Genomic DNA, 7,790 nt, shown 5'->3' with positions numbered 1-7,790 from the left:
ACCTGGTCTAAGCTATCTGGACACCTCCCATGGCATCAATCTAGTGGTGTAAAAACTGCCATACGGCCTGCAGGAAAAATGGACACAGCAAGGCTCAGACTACAAAGAACAATATGGTGTTTCTTTCCCCCCCCCCCCATTCTCATATTTTTGCAGGTTCATCAGCCACCAAGCCTGGAGAAGAAATGATCCCAGCTTCAACTACAGTGAACCCAGTGTGCCTGCTTCATCATCATCAACAAGGTATGTTAACACAGCAGCTCAACACAGAGACTCACGTGGAGCTGTGCTTACAAGAAAAATGGACATCTCACCTCCTGTACCATCTCTTCCTCAATGGAGTGATTCAGGTGGTGGGGATGAAGATCCTAATCGTCAGTGTCCTATTCACAAAAAACCTCACCCTCTTAGAAAATGTTGTGAGCTTAGAGCAATGGCTGTACAAGAGCGGATAGAGGTTCTCCAAAAACCTGGAATATGCTACAGGTGCTGTGCTTCATATGACCATTTTGCCAAAGATTGTAAAGCCTTTGTCAAGTGCACAGAATGCGATAGCGACAAGCATGTTACAGCTATGCATCCCGCTCCACTTCTAGGCAATCCACAGCAACCACCTGTATCCAACCCTGCTTCAAATTATGGCGGGGAGCAACAAAATCATGCTCCAGTCACAAATGTCTCATATTCACCCCAATCTCCAACTTAGAGACCTTGTTCTGCTCAAGGACCAACAAGCTCAAGAATTGAAAGGCACCAAAAACTTTCATCAGACCCATCACAGAGCTTGTCCTGCTTTTGCCTCTTGAAGACTGAATTCGTCGCCTTTCCTGGTTGGATCCTCACTTCAAGAAGAAAAGTGATTTGAACTTTTAGACTATTTTAGGCCTGTAATGGCAGTTCTTATTATTGCAATATGTATGCATGTTTATTTCTTATATATTTCAGGTTTATTTCTTATATCTCTCAGGTTTTTAAGACAACAAGCAAATCACAACCATTTATTTGTATTTGCATACCTACCGGTATCAAGTTTATAGAAGTATTATGAAATACCAGACGAGGAGTGTGCTGCCACCACGTGGTTGCTTGGGGAAATTATAATATGCTATCTTATCTGGGTTAGCCAACTCCTCCTTCCCTATGACATATTTCCTCCTTCTCCTAACCATGTGCCTTACACCCCTCCCCTTTCTGGGATGAACTTCCTCCTTCTTATCCCTGGGGACTCTCCTCCTCCATAACTGGCAGATACACGTGCTCCTCCATAACCGGCAGACACATGCGCAGACACTGTGAGTCAATACTGTCTTTTGACCTTGGAAATATTGTGCATTATCATCTAATTCACCTCATCTGCTGTAATCTATTCTGCATGCAAATAAAGGTATTTCTGGATGATAAAAGATATTTTCATGAGTTCTGCTATCTGGCAAGAGCTGTTATCAGTGATAATATCTGCCTATACAGACCAGCACAGGGATCTTAGCAAGGGGAAAAATCATTATACGACAGCTTGATCCAGAATAAATCCTGTAATGCCTCAGAGCCTCCCTCTGACTCCAAAGCCTCTCCAAACCCCTCCTCCTCCTCCTCCTCCTCCTCCTCAGATCCCTCGGACTCAGCTGTTGGGAGCACAGGCTGGCACGTAATCACAACAATGCTTTAATTCTATTGGTTGCCACCTAGTCGCGATCTGTATAAATAGTGGTTTGCAGCAGTTAGTGCTGCTTCTGTTGTTACTGAATAAACGTGTTGCTGTTTCACCACTCTACCTTGTCAATGCCTCACAGAATCGAAAACATAACAACAATATTCAAGTACCACCAGTGCTTAGCAAGGTCTCAAAATTTGATCATGAAAAAAAGGGGGGGAATTTTGGGTTTTACTGATTAGATTGATTCATTGATATACAAATGGCTAACTTATACTACTATGGAAAAGTAAAAAGTTGAGGTTCAATGTTAATGCTTCATTCTACTGCAACAGAGGAAGTTGGAAGTCAATGCCTTTTCTTTTTCCCTTCTCCCCCTCACTTTTCTTTCCCTTTTTCCTCCAGTGTCTTACTATTTGCTTTTGTATTTTATTCTATAATCTAATAAAATGTTACAAACCATAAAAAAGGAAAAAAGTACTGGTTTTACTCTTCCTTTTATATCCTGTCCTCTCTATCCCCCCTCCTCCTTTTATATCTTCTCCTCTTTCCTCCCTCCTTCTTTTTTCTTCTGGGTTCAACTGGAAGCATCAATCAGCTGGAGCTGTGCGGACCCATCCTGGGCTCTCAGCAGAGCCCCAGCAACACTGCAGCTCCAGCTGAATTTCTACCTGAAGACTGTGTGTGGCTGCCAGCCACCCCCAAGGCCACTGGAGGTGCCAATCAGCTGGAGCCACACATGCCGATCTTGGGCTCTCAGCATAGTCCCGGCAACACTGCAGCTCCAGCTGACTCTCCCCCAGGCATCTCTGGTGCTGCTGCCACTTCAACTCATCCATTTTTACCCTTTTTTTTACAGTGCTTTTCAACCTGTCATAAGTGTACCACCTGCCAGGTGCTGAAATACCACCAGTGGTACGCATATCATGGGTTGAAAATTACTGCTCTAGATTAAGTACAGCTGCACTAAGATAAACTATTCTTTTTCAAATAAATTAATCATCCTTTCTTAAAAGTGCAAGATGTTCTTATGTGGTTTTTTGCTCAAAAAAAGGAAAAATGATTTTTTTGGATTTAAAGCTTAGAAAGATGATGCAATGTTGCAAAAATTACAACGGGTTTGTTCCATATTTTAAATAGTCTCAGTTCTGTTTAGATACTGCACACTTCACTGAGTTCAGGAGGTAAATGTTCATGTAAATATTGCCACAATTTCCTACTAGATGAAAGTCTGAAAGTTTTGTCTGGTGACATACTGCTGTGGCCAGTCATTGCTACAATTTCAAGAAAACCAAGGGACCTCCTTCTAGTAAATATACTTTAAAACTTTATACTTTATACTTTAAAAGGAAAGTGTGAATAGAATGTCCTGGATGCTATTTGGCAAATATTACACAACTAGTATACAAGGAAGTATCTCACCAAATATATTGAAATGTTACCGGTAAATGCTTTGCTTAGACTAGCATACAAAATTTCAGTTATGGAAAGAAGAAGAAATCTTAACCATCATGATTTAGCTAAAAGGCAAGGGAGTCATGGATTTTACAGAGATACCTCTGTCATGTATTCACTCAGAGCAGCAAAATCTACAAACAGCCGATTCTCCAAGGCCTATCGATTGCAGATTTCAGATAGGCACAATCCAGGGGTGTCAAACTCAATTTCATTGAGGGCCGCATCAGCATTGCGGTTGCCCTCAAGGGGCCAGGTGGGTATGGCCAGGGTGGGCATGGCCAGCTCTACATCGTTCGCATCAAGGGTGCCTATGGGGGCCTGGGCAGGAGTGGGATAGATCTGAGGGTCTCTGACAGAAGGAGGGTCTCTGGGCCAGGGCCAAGGCAGTGGGGGCCGTTTCCTCACTGTTTCCAGGATGGCTTCGCGGGCCACATGAAACCACTTTGCGGGCCGCATCTGGCCCCCGGGCCTTGTGTTTGACATGTCTGGCATAATCTAATAAGAAAATGTTGCAGGTAACTAAACCCTGTAGCTATGGCTGTAAAAAAAATGCTTCTCCTCCCACCCACCCCTTTCTTCAACAAAAAAGGATAGCAAGTGTTACCACTTCAGTAGCAAGTCCCACAGTCTTGCCATATGAAGCCAGATTATAAATGCTTTTGTCCCTAGCCAGCAGTTTTTAGGGTTGGTACTCCCAACCCACCTGGAACCCTAGACTCTTAGAGCAGCAAGTTATCCTCCTGATCCCAAACAACCCTTTTAATTAACTGCCGACCGGAGAACTCGTGAACGCTGCCTGGAATCAACACCACTCCTATATCCACCAAACGAGAGGAAGAGCCCCTTTAGCTGTTCTCAGCTGGATCATCGCGCCGACTGTTCAATTAATGCCGAGGGGGGGGGGGGAGAAGCAAGATGTCATGAAAAAAAAGAAAGGTGTCATGGCGCCTTTCTTCCTAACCGATCGGGCGGATGTGGCTATAGATGCCCAGAATCCCTCCTATCCATTTCGGGCAGATGTGTTCCACCTAAAGCACCTAGAATGGTCGTCCTGGAGGAAGCGGGGAGGAAGCAGCCGCGAGGAAAAACGACCGACTGAGCGAGCAAGCGCTCCCTAGACTTAAACGAAATAATACATTCGGAAATCATGGCCACGCACTGGATGGCAACTGCGCTAGCCAGGTGCTGTTGTCAATGAATCGCCCTACTGGTTCTCCTGAACCCCTACGTAGGTTGACGTCGAGGAGGGGGAGGAGGGGATGCCGATCGCTGTGCCGCCGCATGAAATTGCCGCCGACCATTCATTCATTCATTCAATAGAGCGCTCTGCCACGCTTTTCCTGGAAGGATTTTAATGTAACCGTGGATCCTTACATCAGCGTGTGGTGACGACTGAGAAAATATTTACACACGTTCCGCTTCAGCGCGTCCAGTAAAACCCAGCCCAACAGGAGCTCCTGGCGCCCGAGCGAGGTATCTTACAGGAGCCCCAAGAAAAAAAGCGCAAGGCAGCTGAGGCATCGCAGTTTGGATTCTTGGCTGAGGGAGAGAGAGGCATCGCTCGCCTTTACAGGTAGGTAGGTTGGGCAAGAAAAGGCCTGTTCCCCACCTCGCTCTAGACACGAGTCTAGACACAAGAAAGCCTGGGGGCTGACGGCTCGAAAAGCGGCTTTTTTTCTCCAGCCACATGGCAGACGGGCGTCAGAGAAGCTAAGCTGGCGCGAGATGCGACGCTGCCTTGCCCTGGGCCACCTTGCCTTGAGGAGAAAGCCGCGTAGCGGGCGAGGAATTTTCCTGCTCCTAATACGCAAGTTGGCCTCGTCTCCCGCGAGCACTGAGGGTGGTGGTTTCACTAGACTTTCAGACGTGCGAACCACGTTTTTATTTTTCCCCCTTCCTCCATTATTTTAAAGAAAAAGGCTCGGAGCACCATTATGGGTGACTGACGAGTCATTTCCGTTCGAGAGAGAGTAAGATACCCTGGAAAAATTCGTGTCAGATACAGCAATTAAAAAGAACGGTTAAGGGTAAGACTCGAGTGATGCTTCTGTGCAGAGCTTTTAATATATCTTAGAAAATAAAAGAAACCACCAGTTTTACAGCATTTGGAGACCGGGAGAAGAAATCTTTTTACGAAAGATTTCTACCTGAAATGCCTCTGTCCTTCTGCGAACCGTATCCTCTTCGATCTTTTTTTTTAAATTGCACTGTACTGTATTCTGGACGCCTTTTAATGAAGTTAGTGCGGCCTTTAATTAAAAAAAGAGAAAAGAATCTATTGAATAAAAACCGCGTGCATTTTGAATGTGAATTTCTTTATTTAAGCTTTGTTCGAACCTTGGCCTCATCCATTGAAAGGAAGTGTGTCCTGCTGAAATCTGAATTGGTTTTTTTTAAAAAAATCATTAAACCCAACGCTTTTTTGTCTATTTTAAAGCCCTGCTGCTAGTCTGTTGTCTATTGAAACATAACTGATGCTTTACAGATTCTGTAAAGTTTTTTCAAGTTTAGGTATCAGTTAATAGAAATAAATAACTGACATTTATTTCTGGTTCTTTTTCCCCAAGTTACTTCACAGGGAGTTGTGATATGCTAGGAATGTAGGCCTAGCCCCAGTATGCATAAGAGACTTAGTATCTTTTCTTGTTTTTGTTTCAGAAAGAATCTATTATTTTATTTCATGGTTTTTACAGACCTCATATTTCAGAACATTTGTTTCATTTGTGTGCAAGGCAAAATTAGAATCTATTGGTTTCATTTATTGCCATCAATTACGAGGAAAAGGGAAATTGCACATGGAAATTATTAATAGCACAATCATCATGACCTTTATATCTAATGTATATATAAACCGTTTAATCATGCCAGATATTAGATTTTCCTCTGCCCCATTTTGTTATTTCTACTTCTTTCATGTTTCTGCTTTATTTTGTTTTGCCATTGCCTTTAATTGGACTGAAATGTAATTACCTTTGCGGATGTTAATTACATTTTGCGTACAGAAATATTTTGAGCCCTGTTTGCTTGTTGAAATTATTTTTAATTTATATGCTGTACATGTGTGCATAAAGACTGGGACATTCAACCAACCTTGAATGATCATAATTGGTTAAGACATTTTCTACTGCTTGAGGAAGTGCAATAAGGAACTTGTACAATTTACTAATTGTCTTGGCAAGTGTGAGCAATTGGTTGATCTTTAAAAGAAAAAGTCAGAGGCAGATCTGAATTAGTTCCAGCAAATGTTTGATTTGAAGATTAGACTAAGAAGCTAGGGAGGGAAATACTCAGAAGGCAGAGAGAAACCACTTTCATAGTTTATGTTGCCAATGAATGAACCTTTATTGTCAAAGTACAACCATGTATACATTGAGATTGGTTGAGCCTCCCTTCGTGCCCCCACCCCCAACTTACAATGACACAAACCCTCCATCTTATTACACCATGTGAGCTAATTGCACAACGCACCGGCCTCGCAAGTCAATCATGCATAAAGTTTATAAAATTATATCCCGTTCAAAAGCCTAACAGCCCATGGATAAAAGCTGTTCTTCAGCCTGTTGGTATGGCTGGCTATACTCCCATATCTCCTACCCGATGGTAGGAGAGTAAAGAGATACTGTCCAGGATGTGAGTCATCCCTGAGAATTTTCCTCACTCTTCCAAGGCAGTGGGCCCTGGCGATGTCATCCAGTGGTGTCAGGGAACAGCCCACAATGTCTTGTGCTGTGCTCACCACCCTCTAATGCCTGCCAATAAAGTAATATGGATATGTAGGTATTAAGAATCAAATTTAAATTATGGAAGGCTTTATCTTTTTATTATATTGTTACATGGGAATCCTCATGGTCACTTATTTTTAAGTAAAAACATAGCTTTGTGGGAAGATTTTCCGTGGTTTGGGTTTCTAGCTGGGAAGCAGACCTGACAGAAGAAGTGACACAAAATGAAGCAAGCTGCCAGAAACTAGGTTTTATTGCAGAAACCAGACAGAGTAGTGATACAGCGATGGTTTCTGGACTAGCTAGTACCTTTCCAAGGTGAGGGGTCCTGTTTTTATACCCCTTGAGTTATTGTGATTATGATTTAGATTTTGTAAAGGTATTTGTTCCCCTAATCTCTCCTAGTTTGTGTTTGTTTAGACCCGGAGTGATCAATATTGTTCTTAGGAGATGTTTCTTTGTTCATGCAAATGGGTTTCTATATGTGGTTAATGTCTGTTTTGTTAGCATTATATTGTTCCTATCTAGTGGGATCAATGGGTTTGATTGTTTCTCCAAGGCGTGTGTCTGCAGTCTCCTCTCCTCAGGATATTTCTTTTAGCTAAACAGTTCCTACCTAGAATTGCTCAGGGCAGGGGGAAGAGAGGAAAAACTTTTCTTTGGTCTTTTAAATTTGGTTTGGCTTATCCCTTAAGTGGTCTTTTCTTGAGGTGTTCCCCACCCTTCCTGGGTTCATGTGCATTTGTGATGGCTGGTTTATGGGTCTGGATTTGCAGGGATGCTGGGAAGCTGCTGTTGCTGGGATGCTGCTGGTGAAGCTGGGCAGAGGCTGCTCCTGCCCAGGGTTAGCGCCCATGAAAGAAAGACACAGAGATCTCTCGGGGAAAGGGCCCCGCTGCTCCTGGGATGCACCCTGGATGCTGGACACTCAACCACGAGGAGCAGTGGACCTTGTTTAT

The 7,790-nt window shown here is 43.4% G+C and overlaps 1 protein-coding gene across 3 annotated transcripts in view; it reads left to right on the top strand.

Moving 5' to 3' along the window:
* Window positions 1-4,504: 4,504 nt before the first annotated feature.
* The window catches only part of SLC38A1 (solute carrier family 38 member 1), a 540,785-nt gene continuing 537,499 nt past the window's right edge, over window positions 4,505-7,790 (top strand). For 2 of the 3 annotated variants that reach the window (XR_014026881.1, XM_081330947.1), the window contains exon 1: window positions 4,505-4,682. The gene's annotated coding sequence lies outside the window, so the exon portion shown is untranslated. Of the gene's footprint in view, window positions 4,683-5,022; window positions 5,137-7,790 lie in introns of all 3 variants that reach the window. The other variant, XM_081330948.1, reaches the window with a different exon arrangement.

This window comes from Vipera berus (assembly GCF_964194415.1).
Source record: "Vipera berus genome assembly, chromosome: 6".
NCBI classification, from domain to species: domain Eukaryota; kingdom Metazoa; phylum Chordata; class Lepidosauria; order Squamata; family Viperidae; genus Vipera; species Vipera berus.
Note: the sequence above shows the minus strand (reverse complement) of the source record. Positions and strands in the feature narration are given on the sequence as shown.